Raw genomic sequence first — 19,463 nt, 5'->3', positions numbered from 1 at the left:
ACTTTCACACCTAAACATAGACACGAAAATTCTCAAGCGGATAGAAAGCTTTTTAATGGGCCGCGCACAGACAGTTTCTGTAAATCAACAACTATCTCAATTAGCACAAGTCAAATCTGGAGTGCCCCAGGGGACCGTACTTGGGCCAATTTTATTTCTAATATACGTGAACGACCTAAACGCTAACATACGCTCTGCATTATGATTGTTTGCAGATGACAGCACGATATACAGACCATTCACCAATACCTCCGATGTTAACACGTTCCAGGATGATCTAAACAAAATTAATAAATGCTGCAAAATCTGGCAGATGGAAATGTTTTAAAAACAAGAGCCATTGTATTTACTACATCAAACACTGCAGTCAAATGCCGTTACACATTAAATAACATGCTCATCAAAACGGTGCATGTTAAATATTTGGGAATTAATTTGACATAGGATATTTCATGGAATCACCATATTGACGAGGTGGTTAGCAAAGCATCTCGCACACTCGAGTTCATTAGGCACAACCTACACTTTTTTAACACCGATACAGAACTACTAGCTTACACTAAATTAGTACGCTCAAAAATAGAGTATGCATCTATAATATGGAACCCTCATCAATTATACCTAATCAACAAACTAGAATTGCTTTAGAACAAAGCCGCTCGTTTCATTGCAAGGGAGTACTCTCGAAAATTTAGCGAAACGGAAATAAAATCCTAGTTCAAATTACCTTCACTTGCAAATCGCAGGCGTCAGGCACTGCAGTCTCTTTTCCAAAAACTTTATCTTAGTCATTCACCCTTCGCCACCTGTTACATCACGCAGGCTTATCGCATTTTTCCTTGACTAGACCATTCCTTTAAAGTGCAGCCTATATATGTGCGAGCTAAATTTTTTTTTACTTGCCACTTCTTGTTGCTATCAGACGCTGGAATGAGCTCTCAGATGTTGCATGTCTTACCAATTATGATACATTTGTTAGCTGCGTAAAGAGCACATTCTTATGAACATTATTTATTTTGTTTCCTACTTCTATCACTTCCAGATTCAGCTCACTTGTGTCATGCAACTGTTTTATTTTTCTTTCCTGTAGTTTTAAATCGCAGATCTCTCTTTGGTTCAGTGTACTTAGTGCAGAGTATCTGGAAACTGCAGGCCGTCTTATAGGTTATTTGGTCTTTATAATTCTCGCTCCGTTGTTTGACATTCACTTGTGTACAGGAATCTATATTGCGACATTTGCACCATTGTATATTTGCTAAAAGTTTTGTTAGCTGTAGTATGTACTAGATTCAGTCTTGTATCGCGCTTTCTCCTCTTCTTCTTTTGTTTTTGCCGTCAAGTAGTTATTATCAACACTAAAAAAAATTTCCCGATCTTGCGGCAAATGTGCTGGTAATGTGTGACCGAATGCTTTTCTGTAAATAAAGAACGCTCATTTCCATAGAACGGACAGCCGTAGAAATGAGACCTTAGTACAAAATATGAGTGCTTTTGTATCTACAAAATGTACTGTATGCTGAATAGGTACTATAACCGTTCAAGTACAGGTGCTTCTTGTATTCAGAAAACGGAACACAATATACTGAATCTGTACTATAAACGTACTATAACAAGTGCTTCCCGTATTCAGAAAACAAAAGACTCTGTATGCTAAATCTGTACTATATCCATTAAAGTACAGGTGCTTCCCATATTTCGTCTTACAGAGCATATTCATTGTTTGGAGAATGTACTACCAGGGTCAAAACTGCCCAGGACACACGAGCACCGACCAAACTTTATTGGTGCGATATCTGCTGGGATCAGCCACGCTAACATCTGCGTTTGGAATGTGCATACGTGACCCACTGCTTCCAGCAGTCCTGAATGCAGAGATGCAATTTGGTCGACACTCGCACCTCCAGGGTACTTTTGTCCACGATAGTACCTATCCGTTAATGCAAATGTCATGAAGGCAGCTCATAGCCAAAGCAGCAAGTCACTATTGAGAAAATTGTCTTGCCAACACTCTGACATAGCTGAAAAGATAAAACACTTTGCACTTTATGAATGCACTGCACAGCATATATACAAAAAGGTGAAAAATTTTAGTCCTCAAGTTCTTTAGATCACAGAAGCAACTTTATTTTCTTCAATCACTCGTCTTGCACTCTTTCCTGGTGAAAGTTGTTCTTGACCCCAAACGCCTTGCAAGGATAGCCTTGCTGCTGTTAGGAGAAACAAATAGTATTTGTGAATTTCCATCCTAAAGAACGCAGAAAACAAAGGATAATCACAGAACACAAGAAAGCAGTAACTTCTGTGTTAGAAAACCATGTACGTAGACCTACATTGTTGGAACAAGAGATGCTGCTGTAGCCGACATTTCAACAAAGGTGCTTGTCATCAGGGTAGCAAGTGCTTTCCTTGGCAGCGCTTTGTTTTGTGCATAGCTCACTGGCCCCTACCATCATTGGGGGCGAAGAAGCTGGTCCATATAATAGGTCAAGAGAAGCCAAAGTGTTAAAATAAAGGCAGGAAGGGTGTGCTTAGCAGTGGTGATCAAGATGGAGCAGGTAAGAGCACTGCTGTCAGTTCTAGCAAAGAGTAGGGGTGATCAAAACTGAAAATGATGTACACATGTAAGGAACTATTAATCCAGTAGACCTAGTCTTATCGGAAGTCAAAATAGGAAATAAGATAAACTGTTAGCACATTTGACAAAAGGCAATGAAGAATTAAGGAAAACAAATTTTGTATCAAGATGCACCTCGTTAAGATCAGTGGAAATGGCAAATGAAGGCACATGATGAATACACATTTTGTGTATTCAACATGTGAAGAAAAAATATATTCACCAAATATTAAAAATAGGGACATCAAAATTAAACTGCACATGACCATAAAACAGTAAAGAACAGCCTGTGAAAAAAAAAAATGGGATGGGCAATATGACAACTAGGTGTAAATTGCTAAATGTTGAGCGCTGTTTATATTCATGATGCTATTGATGGCTTCAACTTTGTCTTCCTGTGGAACCTTCGTCTTACTTGAACAAGGAAATGGGTCATTTTTTAAGCAAGTCTAAGTTCAAATGCTGTTCTGAGCTTCAGTGTCATTATAATGGAAGAAAATGTTATGGGCAGTTCTGCTGGGTGGGCATTCATTCAGCAGTAATATCCACATGTATAAGCTCAAAGTTTAAAGGTCTAAATGGACTTTAGCTCCTGGCAAACCATTAGCTGGTCTTTTTTTTTTTTTTTTTTCGACACAGATGCCTACACATTATATATGTTGGCAGGAGCGCTAGCAAACTACATTATGCTTGCTGCCACAACCAAAGTGAAGTTTGGTAACAATGAGTGAAAGAAAAAAACAGCATTCCACGATACTGATTCTAGTCATCCAGAAAAGTTGCTAAAATTATTGTACCCCCCACCATACACACAATAATTATACATCACATTGACTCTCATGGTGCCGATCATGCTATTATAAAACCACGCATCAAGTGAGAGGAGAATTAGGAGATCAGATGCCACAATTCTTTTTGTTAGAACATCAAATGTTCTTCACATTAATGCTACTTTCCAACTAACAAAGGAGCAGCCAGTTTGTGAGATGGTGACCGATGCATACGAAAGCTCATGACATTCTGTACAGCAGAACGATGCCAATGAGGTGTTATGTGCACAAATGCAGTCTTTCATGCAAAATGACATCCCGCAGTCAAACCTTGCGCAGACATGCCAATCTTAAAGTTTGAAAAACACCACAGTGGAAAGCAAAGAGTGCTAAATTTATTGAAAATTACTAAAAATTATTCAATTATTCGTTATGTTTACTGTTTTTCAAAGATTCACAGACTGTTCCCTATGGGTGCTGTGAACAGGCAACCTGCTTTTACAGTCGTAGCAACAATGATCTGTCGCCCAGACAAGGAGAAATGCTTATGAAGTTTACACCAGAGTATACTCTACAAATTCCAATCTGGTAGAGGAGGAGGAGGAGGAAAAAATTTATTTTCTCGTGGCGGATGCATACTCCAAAGTAGAAGAAACTAGTGCACCCTAACCATCATTGTTGCCGATGCCTGTGCACTAGCAGTTACACATAATATGGCAGTTGCAATTGTACTTCCACAAGCTGTAGTTACTGCAAGCTGCTGCCAGTTTACCGTTACACAGCTGTAATACATTTAGGGCAAGTTAAAACTCTAATAAATTTACCTCATATGACGCAATTCAAATGCAATATCCTGCAAATAAGTGAAGCACTATATGCCGTCCCGTACAATGAAACACCTTTGAAGAACCTGAATCACCACCTGGGCCGTGACGAGGTGACGAGTGCGTTCTGTGTAAACTAGTGTTTCTGTATAGCCTAACGCTGTGGAGAGTGCATTTAGTATCAGCTGTGAAGATTTCTAAATTAAACTGCACACAGCAAAAACCTCTATGCAGTTATGCGAAATGCAAAACACCTCTTTTTGTTGTTTATAGGTAATGACACGTAGGGCCATAACATGTAGACTATGATCTTCATTCCTAAACAATCAAAGCGAATAGCACCACCCTAAGTGTTATGTGCCTTCTGTCTCACATTTTCTGTCAAAAACTGTTAGTATGGGATGCTGCAGTCGGCAGAGAAAATGATTTCTGGAGCACTATAAAATATTAGGTACTGTGATCTCAGTGCTTTCCCTGCTGTTTAAGCATCATTGGGTCTTATAGTAAAAAAAATGAGGAACAAATAAATATACATTTCACATCGTAACCCTCATGAGGTAATTAGTAGTCTGAATTATAAAGGTTTCCATATTTAGATTGGAAGACAGATTTTATTCCACTGAAGAATGGCATCATGCCAATGATTCTTGCATTTGGTGCTATATCTTTATTTCAGTTGGAATGTGTGTGAATTGTCAGCGATGTTGCTTGACATGTTTTAGATTGACCGTTTTCCCAATTTAGGCCAATCTGTATTCGCAAAAAACCTTGAGGATGATGCCAAGAACTTGCTTAGCAAGGGTATATTTGCAAGATACCAGGCTTCCGGAAATCATACCAAGTTTCCGGAAATCATCTATAAGGTTTCTTATGAATGTAAATTTGTTTGTACGGGAGAAACAGGGAAATTAAACAGGTGAATTATGCAGCATAAGAATGATGTCAGCAAGAAGCAAGCATCAAGAAGCACTGAATCAGGAAGCACTGTCACTCGACACGCACACACTATCAAAGACAAGAATTATTGGGATGATTTAAAATTCTAGCAGTGGAATGAAATGTCTTCTAATCTATACCTAAACTCTTCGATTATTCAGTCTACTACCACTACCTTCACCAGAAACGTTCACAATAATTATCCTATCTATGCAAAGTCATCCTGGCTGATTTCCCGAGACATAGTTACTAGCGCTAAAAAGATGAACGGAAAAACGTTGAGACAGGACAGAGCACTAGATTTCAACTGGCAGGCCTTATTTAGAAAAATCATGCAAGAAACCACTGTATGCTCAATTAAATACACAGACGGACGCATCAATGAATGCGCCACATAGGAGAAAACCACATGCGCAAAGAACCCGATAGGTGCCCACATCAAGCCATTACAAAGCATTGATCAGGTTCTTTGCAAGATACAACTCTTTATTAGCGAGTGCCAAGGATGGAGCACTTACACCCAAGATAGCCACAAGCATCCAATAGATGTGCCGGACTGATCCAAACATCAGCAAAAGATGGGGTGTTCTAAGGACATCCTTCAACTGCACATAAATCTAAGAAACGTACAATGGCATAAAAGTTTTGGATGTCCACTGAACATCCATTTAGTTCATTCATCAGACATACAGTGGACAAAATGTTGGATGTCCATAGAATGTCTCTAAAAACAGTACTTCAGACATACATAGCACCACCATAAAGTTTGCAGTTTAAGCGTGCATTGTAGACCCTCCAAAACTTTCGCATTGCATACGCCCTTCTATGATTTTGATGTGGATCATGCTATGCGTTTGGTGCCTGTAGTTGGTGCGATTAGATCGCGCCGTATCAGTTCACATGTAATGGATGTCCATATGACGTCCCATTCTCTTGCTGGACATTGATCGATCAGTTCTATTTCGTAAAATCAATAATTGCACATGAAATGTACATTTTTTCAGTAGAACAAAATGTGCAAACAGCGGGTGAAGCGAAAGAAGAATGTACATGCGCCCAAAACTTTCGTGTTGCAGATTTTGATCTTTTGTAGACTTCTTTGTTTCCAACTTTGGAAAAGTAATTGAAAAACAAGGTACAGTACATTCAGCAATTAACTGATATATAGCAGAAAAAGTGCATAGAAATAATATGAAGGGACTTTACTTTTATTAAACACCACCAAACGTTTTAAAACGACGACAACGCTCACATGCGCAAGTTATTGCGTGGCCTCCGAACTTGACGCTCAGTCTCGGAGGCCATGTGTGTCAAATGCAAGGAGCCAGAAGCATGCCATAAATGTCACACTAAATGTAGAATGATGTTTAAAAACATTACAAAAGTGAAATGATTTAATGAGATTTTACATAGCGTTGCCAAATTATCAATTATTCTCACAGTCGCGTGCCTGTCATACGTCATGATAAGCGCAACCATCAAGCAAGTGTATGCGGGTATGTGCCAGCTTGTCGTGTTTTGGTAGTGTCGGCGCTGGCGTTGAGCCGTGCTCTGCTGGTGTTCCCTGAAGGGCTGCAGAAGATAGCAAGAGAGCGCCAGCTTTCCGTTCTCACAATAAACCACTCTTAGTTGCGGTGCTGATGCTGTGACACTTCATTTCTTATTCTCACCATGTCTGCAGTGGTGTCCGGTCGTCAGTAGGCACATGTTTTTCAAGGTATGTCAGGAGTTAGTTTTTGCTTTCTTCTATTTTATGCTGGTAGAGTGCTTAGCATGGGCCGAAGAGCTGATGCACAATGCAAATGCACAACAGTTTCGGTAGTACCCTTCAAGGGATGTCGGCAGTATTTCTTGTCGGAATAGTATACTGAGCCAATTGGTGCGTGGCTAAGACAAGTTTGCAATAGCTGAACTGCAACCTGAAACAAACGACGATAGACAAGCGATGTTCTTGTCTGTCTTTCTTCGTCCCGTGTTTCAGTTCAGCTTCTCACACTCATCTTGGTCTTTCTCGCACTGTGCTTTTTGCAGTCTGCAGGTTTTGTGCACAACGGCACAATGGTTTCAGTGGTTCTGGCACATGTTTTCAATAGTGGTGCTCGATGTTGTGAGGTAGTCACCGGTCGTGCATTGCTTTTGTTCTGTCTGCTGGTGGAGGTATTTTGTAGCAAGGGCTGTATGTAGAGGTAAGCGATCTTTTGCACACTTTGTTGCACCTCTGTACGTTTACATAGCTCCTGTGTATAGCGTGCAGTATTACGTGCTTGTATCATTTATAGGCACAAGGCATGAACTTTCACATGTTCTTGAACAGTCAATATCTTTGCACATTATAAAAAGCTTCCCTGTGCTCTACTGCTTGCGAGGACAAATTTCATTCAGTGGTACTATTTAACCAGATGCTTCCCATCTGCTTCCATGATAAAGGAGAAGCTACAGCTGTAGATTTCTACCCTGGGATTTTAGCCTAATCACTGAATTTAGGAAAGCTGAAAACTGATTACTTTAAGCGTCTTAAGCTACTTTGTATGTCTTACCCCCCCCCCTCCCTCCCCCAGATTAAAAAATGTGCCTTAACTGGAAGCCCATGCTTAATTTGGTCAAGATAAAGCCTGATGTGAACGCGCCCAAGCAAAGGCAATGAGTGTCTTGGACACTTTCACACATGTCGTTATAGTGACAAAGTCAAGCATGCGCTTCAAGTAATGGTGAATATCTGATTGCAGGGTAAGTAATGAGCAATGTGTTTGCATAGTTGTAAAGATTCTGTCCTTTTTCATGTTTAGGATGTTCAAACCAGCCAGCAAGAGAGCGGTCTTGCAAGTGAAATTCGCCCTCCAGCCTCGCATAGCATCGTACCGTGTGCCTTTAGGAGTGCTGACAAATTTTCTTTCTCTTTTAAAACTGGTAGTGGTCTAACTTCTAATCATGGTAACAACTACAAGGCTAAACCTATCTTCAGAGTACAAAAATAATGTTGCCTTTGAAGTGGCAACCCCAAGATTAGCGCTCACTGCAACATGTTTCCTTGGTAGTACTGCTGCGGGGGCCAGTGCAATTAACCACTGTTGCTATGTTGAGGCCGGTGTATGAACACCAACGAGACAACACTACGGAGATGCAGATGTAGCAGCGCATCTCCAGCATCGACTGAATCAATGCTTTGGCCTTTCGTGGCACCTGAGTGCATTATAAGTAGCGCTGTATGTTTTCAAAAATGTTACAAATGTAGAATCCTGTTACCTGGTGTCAGGCTGAGTGTATTGAAAGCCTTGAGGCGGGTTAAAAGGAAAGGGCTGATTTGATACTGCTACAACTGGCTCAGCACTTCAGCAGCACAGTATGGCCTGGTGCCACTGCGCGCCAAGTGTGCTGTGGTACCAGGTAACCACTAACTGCAACTTCATTGGCATTCCTTATGATCCATGAATCCACACACGAATTGGCTGTAGTCTCACTTGCATTGAAATATGATAGTTATTCTTCTCGAATAACTTATAGAGCATACCATGGTTGTACTTGGACTGCATGCTTACTTATTCGAGAAAAATGAGGTAAAAATTAAGACACTTCCTCGTTATAACAGTCTTCATTTCTAAAAGAGAACAGTATGTTAAAACAATTTTTTTAGTGCAGCAGCTGTGTTCCAAATATTTCTCCTTTATGGAGAAGCTAATGTGGCCGCCTTTTGCTGCAGGGCGTTGCCTTCTTCTCTTACATAATTTATCAGACAAGTCCACTTGTAGAAACGTTGGCTCCTGCTTTCTTCACCTTGTTCTCGTTTTGCTCATCGTCTTGAATTTACATCTCCCGCATTCCCCGTTTTTTCCCCATAATTTATCATTGTGCTAACGTATTGATGGTTTTCAGATTGCTTTTCCTATAAGATATATTGCTTTTTTGGGCCTTCAGCTGTTGGTCTCCTTTATGTTTCACTACGTTGTTTCTATTTCTTTTGATAAATACGAGGCTAGTCAAATAGTGATTTGATGTTTCCATATGTGAATTCTGCTTTTGTTTTTGTTCATGAGAATAATGTTGCCCTCTGTGTTATACCTTACTGGAGAGAATGCAGCTAACACTGCTGTTGCTCACCTAAGATATAATTTTTTTTATTAGAGAAGTGTTCCTTTTCAAGCATTGCTTTTACTGTCCTATTTTATTTATCCTGTTGTACATTTATGCTTAGCTGTTGTGCAAAAGTGACATTTTTGTATTGGTTCGTGTGTTAAGTGCTCGTTGTGCCTTTCAGGAACCAAGAGATGGCATTATGTTGTATTTTTAGTGTTCACTTTATTTTCATGAGACAGCTGCAGTCTGTCATTGTATTTCACTGCAAATATTGTGTACATTACGTACTTGTCAAACGGTTGATACCAATGAGAGGTTTCCCAATAAAAAGGCTGGTGGTGACAACTTGAGTTTCCCTTCGCTTAGTAATAGTGGCACTTTGATTTGTTGTCCCAAACAATCAAGGACTGTCCGAGAAGCTGCGTACACCAATAATCACTGGTTGTAATAGCGTCTCAAGCAGTCTGCGACAAAAAATTGAAGAGGACCAGTGCATGCATGCATAACGAATAAAAGAAACAGCCAAAAATAGTACAATGGATGTCCTATGGACCTAAGTGTGGTTAATATGGATATCCATTAGATGTAGTAAACATATACTGGATGATGTGGATATCTATTAGATGTAATAAATACATCTACAGGATGTTGTGGACGTCTATTAGATGTTACATATATCCAGCGCTGACATCCTCACAATGTACTACTTACATGTTCCGGATGCATTTGCGATGATCCATAGTACATCCATGCAATGTTTTCTGGATAAATCTGGATATCTAATGGACGTACTGAATCTCCAAGGTGTACCATATTATGCACATCTAATGGATGTATCTGGCTATCTGGGACATTCATCAGCAGCTTCTGAAATTCAATATGCCTCAAATATTTCCGTATCTAACTGCCTGGCGAACCGTCTGAGCACTTACGTGTTGTGAAAACACGGGGAGCATTTTCATGTGCATCTACAGCAATGGTCAGCCAAGTGGCCAGCGCCTGTGAGAGCGTTTACAGCATTCCTGTGCTCCCCAAGCCATTCAGGCACCTACCTGCTTGTCTAACACTTTCCACAGGGTAGTGGAATTTTGTACACCACCCCCACGTTGCAGTCAACAAAGTGGGTTACACGGTCTTTAGTGCATGTACCTTGACTCCCCGCGTTGTTTACCAGCCTGCACATTCTTGCGAGCTTGAGTGGCGTTGAAAAAACGAACACCCCCACCGCACTTGCTTGCCACCTTTTTTAGGCGGTGGGACACCCTGTGTACATATGGCACCGGCACAGGGTGCCCCCTACGGCGTGCGTTATTGCACCGAGCAGCTGCCGGGTCAGCTTTTACCTCTTTTATGAGGCTCTCAGGAATCGACACTAAGGTGTCATCGGGATACCCGGCCCTATGTAAACAGCTCGCATGTTGCTGAACGCCGGAGGAAACCTGGTGCACACAAGATTTTACCAGAGCAGCTTTGAGGCACTTAGCAGCTATACCTCTTTTCACTAGCTTGGAGTGGGCCGAACAGTAGCCAAGCAAGGGCTTCTTACTGAGGTGTGTGAAGCCTGAGGGGAGTGGCTATTCTGTTAAAAACGTCCTTGGTGTTTCTGAAAAGTGCGTGAGTAGGTCTTAAGTTTACACATGAGTCGCCAGTAGATGGTCGCCTACAATTCATATATATCTGTATGACTATGAATGTTAGTTCTATTTGTTTGAGCTACTCCCCCAGGAGTAAGAAGCCCTTGCTTGACTACTGTTCGGCCCACTCCAAGCTAGTGAAAAGAGGTATAGCTGCTAAGTGCCTCAAAGCTGCTCTGGTAAAATCTTGTGTGCACCAGGTTTTCTGAGGCATTCAGCAACAAGCGAGCTGTTTACATAGGGCCAGGTATCCCGATGACACCTTAGTGTCGATTCCTGAGAGCCTCATAAAAGAGGTAAAAGCTGACCCGGCAGCTGCTCGGTGCAATAACAAATGCCCTAGGGAGCAAGCACCCTGTGCCATATGTACACTGGGTGTCCCACTGCCTAAAAAAGGTGGCGAACACGTGCGGTGTGGGTGTTCTTTTTTCAGCGCCACTCAAGCTCACAAGAATGTGCAGGCTGGTCAACAATGCGGGGAGTCAAGGTACATGCACTAAAGACCGTGTCACCCGCTTTGTTAACTGCAACGTGGGGGTGGTGTACAAAATTCCACTTCCCTCCGGGAAGTTCTATATTGGACTAACAGGCAGGTGCCTGAATGAGCGGCGTGGGGAGCACAGGAATGCTGTAAAGGCTCTCGTAGGCGCTGGCCACTTGGGTGACCATTGCCGTAGATGCACATGAAAATGCTCCCCGTGTTTTCACAACACTTAAGTGCTCAGATGGTTCGCCAGGCAGCTAAGGAAATAATTGAGGCATATTGCATTTCAAAAGCTGCTAATGAATGTGTAGGCGCTCCATCCCTGGCACTCAGTGATAAAGAGTTGTATCTCGAGAAGAACCTGATCAATGCTTTGTAATGGCTTGACGTGGGCACCTATTGGCTTCTTTGCACGTGTGGTTTTCTCCTACGTGGCACATTCGTTGATGCATCTGCCTGTGCATTTATTTGATCACACGATGGTTTCTTGCATGTTTTCCTGAATAAAGCCTGCTAGTTAAAGCCTAGTGCTCTGTCCTGTCCGAACTTTCTTCCGTTAGTATTTTTAGCGCTAGTAACTATGTCTCAGAAAATGGATCAACACCAACTAGCCCAACATTCTGCGTTAATCCTGGCCGATATTCCAGCCTTCATAAGCTGCTTTTTTCACTGATGATTCTCTGCGGGAAAGAGGTGTCCATATGAATACCACACCATCTACTTATTTCCCATTTGTTGATAAATGGAAAGGGAAGAATTTCACATTTAAATTGCATTGAGCTCGAGCAAGTTCTAGGTTTAAAGCTGTTGATTCTTTTTCCCTTTGCCATCTTTGACTCACCTGGTTAGCTAAGTAGGTAGAAAAGCTGCAGGAGAAAAGTGGTGGCGCCGAATTAGACCGGTGCCCCAGGGGCCTTTTCGTGGTCGCTGGAGGAACTGCTTATGATCTTGGTTTTTGCAGTCAACTGCTGTGGCCACGGCATCATTCTTGAGGGCCATGACCATGTCCAAGAAACCTTGTCTCCACAGGCTGCATAAAAAGTAATTTTCTGAGCTAAGTCTTTTTCTTAAAAGAACCCATTTAAGTTGTATTTGTAGCTTTGCGACACGAAATTACCATGTGACTGGCCACTCAAGGCACTTTACATGTATTCGCGGGCTTCTTTCTTGGAAAAACTTTTATGTAGCACACAATGAGCAACAGAAAGCTGTACCAGGAGGCTTTCATGTTGCTCTACAATTTTCTCATTGACACTTTCTATCTAATTATTTGAGAAGTTAACTAATGAAGAGTAATTATATAATTAGGTAGAATGCAAAAAATAATCTGAGTATTTCCAAGCAGCGGCAAACAACATTACCTTGGTTCTGTCTAGCTACATGGAATTTACATATTTCTAAACCTTGGTGCATGATAGGAACACCCTTTAGATAAAAAAAAAATATTACATATTCACAATCATGTCATGCATGTTATTGCTGGCTATGGCTGCTTCAAGTAATTGTTTCAATAAGGTGGAATCAGTTTTGAAGTTAGATTGTTTTGCAGCAACAGCATCCCATTTAGAAAATCAAGCAAAAAGATCAAGTTGTGTTCACTATTCAGATGTTTAACTAAGAAGCTGTAGAAAAAGCAAACAGGTCAGAACACGTAATAAACAATGCAAAATTTGAAAATCTCAACTGAACAAGAAACCTCCTTTTGAATATGCAGGAAAAAGCTACCAGCTTATGTGGACTACACCCTTGCTATGTACTCCAAATTAGGAAGTTGTTACTGCAGTGCTTGGGCACCACATGAACGTAACAAAAAGAAACTTTCAGCAGTACATTAACACCACTAAATGAATTGGGCTTTGAAGATTCTCGATCTGAATGCTGAACAACCTGTTCTGGCATTCAATGTGTTTAGCTCATTCTGTATTCTCAAAAGCCGGCTCTCACAAAGCAAGCTCGCAGCCACAATTTCTCTAAACGTGACATCAGCTTGAGTCTCAGGATAGGGTTCGCCTGCAGATAAAGTGGACAATGCATGGCAAACCTCATGAACACTCTTACGTGTTAACCAGTGGGCTCACTCATGAAGCCATAAAAATTGTGATGCAGACACATGATACATTGAAGCTGGTTTCGTGAAGTGTTTCATGCTTCCAAGGCTTCTTCAGTTGTGAAAGCTGTCTCCACTACACAAGTAAGTGATGAGAACAGAAAAAGAACTTCAACGTGCTAACAATATGTTGGACATTTGCAAGCAACCAGCAGACTTTTGGCTTGTAGCTTGCCTCGTGCAAATCTACTACTACTATGTCACAGTACTTGCTTTGCCCAGTACCAGCCACCTTAAAATGCAATGTGTTCAGAACCCTTGCCCTCTGTTTTTCTGCTTTGGAAACAGTTTACCATGTGCAGTTGGCGTTGGGAAAGGGGACAGAAAACACTGTCTGCACCATTGATCTCCAATATGTTGTGCTGGATGCCGCTCGCTGCGCTGGACACAGGTGAATCCAGCGGAAATGTGGTGTCGTGCAGCAGCTTGTCCTGGAAGCAGGGCGTATGGTGCACTAACTAGTGCAAGTGATCAGATCATATTGCTGCCGTAAAAATTTTTCCTCTTGGTTTTCCACGTTTTAGAAGATGTTGTCTTGACATGTATGATAAGCGCTTTTACGACAATCTGAACCTGTATACGATAGTGTTTTCTTACATAAAGTGTTTTCTCATTTACCAGCGCACCCCTTATGTTAGTGACGCTGTGGGTGCTGTAATGGAAAAAGTCTGGACATTTTCTCAAAACACTGCTCTGGCCTGCTTGGGTAGTTTACGGCACAACAGGCAGGTATTTTAGAGGAAGAAATGCCACACACCCGTGCAAAGGAAATGCTGCTGCAAAGTCTTGAAGCACCACCTTCGGGGACAAGGTTGGCTTCGGTCGAGGGAGCCTGATGTGCTATCCACCCCCTGTAGTAGAGATCAGTGGCGTGGACCCTTCTATACTGGCTTTCCTTTCTGGTCAGAACCTTGGCAACAGCTTCCACCATACTTTTTTGAGCCTGCAACATGTGCAGAGAAAGTCACATCACTGTGCGTTTGATTCTATGGCTCTATTATTCTGAGCGAACTCCCTACACATTCTATGAAATCATTAAAAAAATACAGTTGGCACATTTTTACTACTGTTGCTAGACAGGCTAGTAGTGAGACGCGTGAAACATGTTACCAGCCCTCTGACAGAATGCAACAATTGAAGCATACACTGGAAAGCTACACTACAAATTATATTTATGTGACACTGCATGATCGTACAGTATTGTTACTGTATGCTCTAGCCCTGTGTCAAGTGAAAGTTACTTGTCAAGTGTTTATGGCGTATTTCTACTTATTCTGAGTCATCAAACTGCACAATCAATGTTCCAAGTTAACACATTGTTGGCTTTTGATTGCCTATGTGATTCGTTTCCTACTTACACATGCAGTAATCCGACTGCAATAAGAAAGATGAGTGAGAAAAAGAAATGCCATGATCTTACACATTTGTTCAGGGCAGGGGCAATGGCCAGTAGCACGTGGTTGAAGCTACATAAATACTCAGTTTTCACACAGCTTAATTGTTCAGCAAGTAATAAAGAGGTACACTGTGCACCTCTGCATGACCAATGTTCTGTCTACTTGAGACTGCACTGAGGCTGCTGCTTGGTACTGTTCGGTAGTTCGGCTTTGGTTTTCTGCTATACAGAATTGTTTAGGTACTAGTAGCTTACTTCGCAATAAAATTGAACTTGAAGCACTGGTCACCTGCACATAAATAATGAGACTGCAGATATAACACAAGAGGAGGACTACGGAACTCTTAGAAAAAGAACATATATTATGATTATAATGTGATACCACAATGAACCAGAAAGCAACGCATAGAAGTGGGAGGTGCTTCCATGCCACCACGGTTATTGGACAGGCAGTACTTCAGAAGTACCCGGGACACAGTCAAACAAGGCAAAGCCATGTTTCCTCATGTGTGTTTGAACATGGCTCCACATGCGGTAGCGATTCCAGTATTGCTGCCCAGTGGTTTAGCTCACCGCAGTTTGAAGTGCCAGAAAATATAAAAATAGAAAACTGCATTATAGTTTTGTCGCGAACAATATGACATGAAGTGCATTCTGAGGCCACATACTATTGACACAAAAAAATTTTGCATTACATTCATGCAAATTAGTAAGCCGCATGACATGTTTCACATGATAAATTTTCATGATGTACCAGTGTGCAGGGTTTCATAGACAAAGCCAAATACATTTGGTGCGAATATCACACTGTGATGATATGCATACGCAATAAAGTAATTTCTCATAATATAAAAGACATTGCCTTAATGTTACGACAAAAGATGACATTATTCAATCGGAGCCTTCTCAATTTCAGCATACAGGCGCACCACTTGGTTAAACAATAGCGATGTAATGTCTATGTATACAAATATTACCCATGCATTTCTGCCATTGTCTAAAAAGAAATATATCTTCCCCTCAAAGTCTGCCTCATACAAGATTAGAACTAAAGCATAAATTTTACATAGCCACTTTAACAGGAACAGCTCATTCGAACTTCACAGTAAATAGACCTCTGTTGATGCCAGCCTCCTACAATGCTGAACCTTGCTGCATGCTTCACAAAGAAATTGTAGTGGTATATCACTTAACTCTAAAGCTATTCAGGTTTGCAGCATTTACAAATGTCCCATTTCATGTGCACCACCTTGATTTGCTTGCACAACTTACCAAGGGCAAATTAAAATTACTTCTCCTTGTTTAGCATTATTGCCTGCCAGACTACAATCGAATGAAATCAATATATTATCATATTAACTCAGAACCTAATTTGGCTTATATAATAACACCTTTGCATACTGCCACAGCTGCACTCTGTCATATGTGTTACAATAATGAAAGGGTGCTTATCCACCAACACTCCGTCACTAACAGTGATAACCTACATAGCTAAGTAGATGGTCATGATTCAGGTAGCAAAAAGCTGAGAAAAAAAAATCCACTCACTTTGACAGCAACAATACTGCGATAACTTGAGAGAGATGGACACATTACAGGCAGCAAACCTCTTCTCAGCTCCAGCAGGGCAACAGCAACTAGTCTTTCAGTAAAAGAAAATAATTCATTAGTAATGATGTTACCTTGTACCTGCTAAGTAACAATACAATCCGATTTCCATGCATATCTACTCCCTGCTTTAGTAATACAACTTAATTATTCGTAAAAAACAGTTTATGTTGATTGCATTCGCTCCTCTTGTACAATCAAAATTTCTTTTGCAACTTGTACAACATTTACAGCTTGCTTTCTGACACTAACGCCTTGACTGCCTAGGCATCATTCGAGGCATAACACTTTGCTGCACCGCAAACAGTTGCACCAAGGAAACAGAGCAGAGCAGCCCTGTCAAGCGTGCAAGTTAAGTGCACTTACGAAGAGTGCACGCGGTTTCAAGTGCACTTTCCCACATCTAAACGTCGCAAGCTGAGTGTACTCGCAGAAGAGCGCACTCCGGTCGGAGTGCGTTCACGGAACGCACTTTGATGGTCGAGTACGTAGCCTCGCCGCCAGCGGTATCAACGGTACAAAATGTAATGCATAGAAAAAGGACATACAAGTTAATTCTAGCTGTTGAACAGCTTTTAACAAAATAATCATAACTCGCTGATATTCTGTTCTAACAGGATCAAATGCCGCCTCGTCGCACGTCACCATCTTGTTCTGGATTGACTAGGCATTCATCTTGGCCGGCCTTGACTTGCAACACTCTTATGATAAAAATACTTTTGTTTTTTGAGTAAATATAGATTACGATTGTTATTTTTTATAATACAACTAAAGCAATCGCTTTTTAGAAGTTCTTTATATGTTAATCTACATCTTCAACATACATGGTTTTAGTCTGCCGCCATTTTCTTTTTTTTTTTTTTTTTTTGAGATTGCACTCTGTTTCCGTTTAGCCATAGAGTTTCTCACTACATTACCTAGAGGGAAATCTGGCGCTGCTGCGCTTTGGTATGCATGGGAATGCCTATAGTGTACTAGAATAATGTCCTAGTGGCGCGAACAAGGCGGAGAGGCAATGAACCGGTTGAAGCAAATGCCAGTAGCCGCCGCCGGTGGCACTGCTACGCCTTTTTCTAGCTGCCGGTCGCGGTCGGGCTGGCTCAAACACGCTCTGCGGCTGTTTGCTCCGTGTATTTGCCGAGCTGTGTTACGTTCAAAGTGGTCATTCTGGTGAAAAACAATGGATGTTTTGAAAAAGAAGGCGTCTCTCTGCATGTATTACACCACAGGAGGCACGATGCAAAAAACAAAGACGGACTCCCATTGCTACGCTCCGGGCTGCCACAGTGGTTATCCGGGTGCTCCGAAAGCGGCAGTGTTCGTTTTAAAGACAGGCTGCGAAGCCTGCCTGAACTTGCTACTGATCACCAGAGAGACAGCAGGAAATTTGAGGCTTGCAGAGTTTACCCATATGAAAGACAACGGTGGTTTGTTATGTCCTGCCTCCCCTCTGTACCAGCTTGTAGGCAACTTGGAGAAAGACTTCACAACTTGTTTTAGTCTTCTTGAGTTGCACGCAGACAGTGTTTTAGATGTTGTTAAAGCAAGGCGGCAGCATCAGCTTGGCTTCTCTGATCACTGCGAATCTATGCAGTGATCACTGCAGAACTCACTGCCTTCTACATAACAACCAGGCTACATTGCTTCACAAAGAGCGTGAAGTAATGAAAGAAGGCGCCAGGCATCGAAATATATTAAGCTCAGTCGATGTACCTAGAACTCCATGCTACAAGGTGTTTTTGGTTGTGTCTTAACAGTAATAGTTATACTGTGATTAGATGCTCGGTGTCTAGGGAAGGTGCACTTTAGGGTTCCTTTATAGCTGTGCCATTTCCATTGTGAATAAAAGAAAAAGCACTAACCTGGCTTTCTTCCAAGAGTCGCTCTAACAGTATGTGCTGAAGATGCGGCGGATGGCGCATTTCTTAGGAGCTCAAATTTAGGGGAACATTTTGAGTTTGTATGTGCACCCCACCCCCCTCCCGCAATTGTATAGTCAAAAATAAATTTCGGGGTTTAATGCGCAAAGCACACTACAATCTAATTATTAAGCATGCAGTAAAGGGGGGAGGGGCACTTGAATAATTCTGACCATGTGGGGTTTTATAACCGGCAACAACACGGATATTTTTGCATTTTGCCACCATGAAAATGCAGCCAGCGAGACCGTTATTTAATTCAACGCCCTCGTGCTTACCAAACGCCGAAGTCGCTACGCACTTTCGTGTCATTCGTGATAAGCACGTGACTTAAATGGAGTAAATATAGCTGCATAGAAGCAAAACAGGCTCAGATATACTAGCTTTCAAGCAGTAGGTGAGCAAAAATAAGCTCGGTGAATTGCCAGCTGACACATGCGATGCCACGAGCGTAATCAAAGCGCCGGACTTCGCTAGCAGATGAAGTTGTCAATGCTACAATATCGATGTGGCCTTCAAGAACTTCCTTTACACAATACTTTCTTAAATACAATCGTTGTCTGTCATAATGAAAGAATCATGTCCGTAAGAAACGCTTAGAAACGCGGACCGCCTCAAAAGTAGCGATTATGAGAGCAGCAGGTCTGCTAGAAAAGGTCGCAGTGGCGACACCTGGTGGCGTCAACGGAAAGGGGCACGCGCGCTCCTTACCGGTCGCGTCACTAGGACATTATTCTAGTACACTATTGGAATGCCGGTATATTGTGGATTCGGATTGGCATCGTTCTCGTAGACACAGGACACCTTGAAGACGCGCTTGGCAAGTACCGTTCCGTCTGTCACAATGATTCATTTTCTACTAGAACAGCACGTGAAAAGCTGTTTTAGCTTTATTATTACGCGAAAACATGTTTTGTTTGTTATTGTTATTGATATATTGAAAACTTGTTATTCTGTGTACGACTACATGTTACGTAAAAAGTATCAGCGGGCCGCTAAAGTTGGAGGACAGACGACAAGGTTCGCGCTCGCTTTGAAACAGTTGGTGGTCTGTTCTTGCTTTTCTTCGCTTGGGCATGCATCGTGGGTGAGTAAAGATG

General features: G+C 41.7%; 1 long non-coding RNA gene across 1 annotated transcript; it reads right to left on the bottom strand.

Annotated features, from left to right (window-relative positions):
- Positions 1-2,105: 2,105 nt before the first annotated feature.
- LOC126540232 (uncharacterized) lies at positions 2,106-17,843 on the bottom strand. The gene is made up of 4 exons (XR_008614219.2): positions 16,385-17,843; positions 14,198-14,383; positions 12,175-12,363; positions 2,106-2,207 (listed from the first exon to the last, which is right to left on the bottom strand). It is a non-coding gene; the product is annotated as an uncharacterized lncRNA (long non-coding RNA).
- Positions 17,844-19,463: the final 1,620 nt, after the last annotated feature.

This window comes from Dermacentor andersoni, chromosome 3, assembly GCF_023375885.2.
Source record: "Dermacentor andersoni chromosome 3, qqDerAnde1_hic_scaffold, whole genome shotgun sequence".
Lineage (NCBI taxonomy): Eukaryota > Metazoa > Arthropoda > Arachnida > Ixodida > Ixodidae > Dermacentor > Dermacentor andersoni.
The sequence above is the reverse complement of the archived record's forward strand: the minus strand, read 5'-3'. Positions and strand labels throughout refer to the sequence as shown.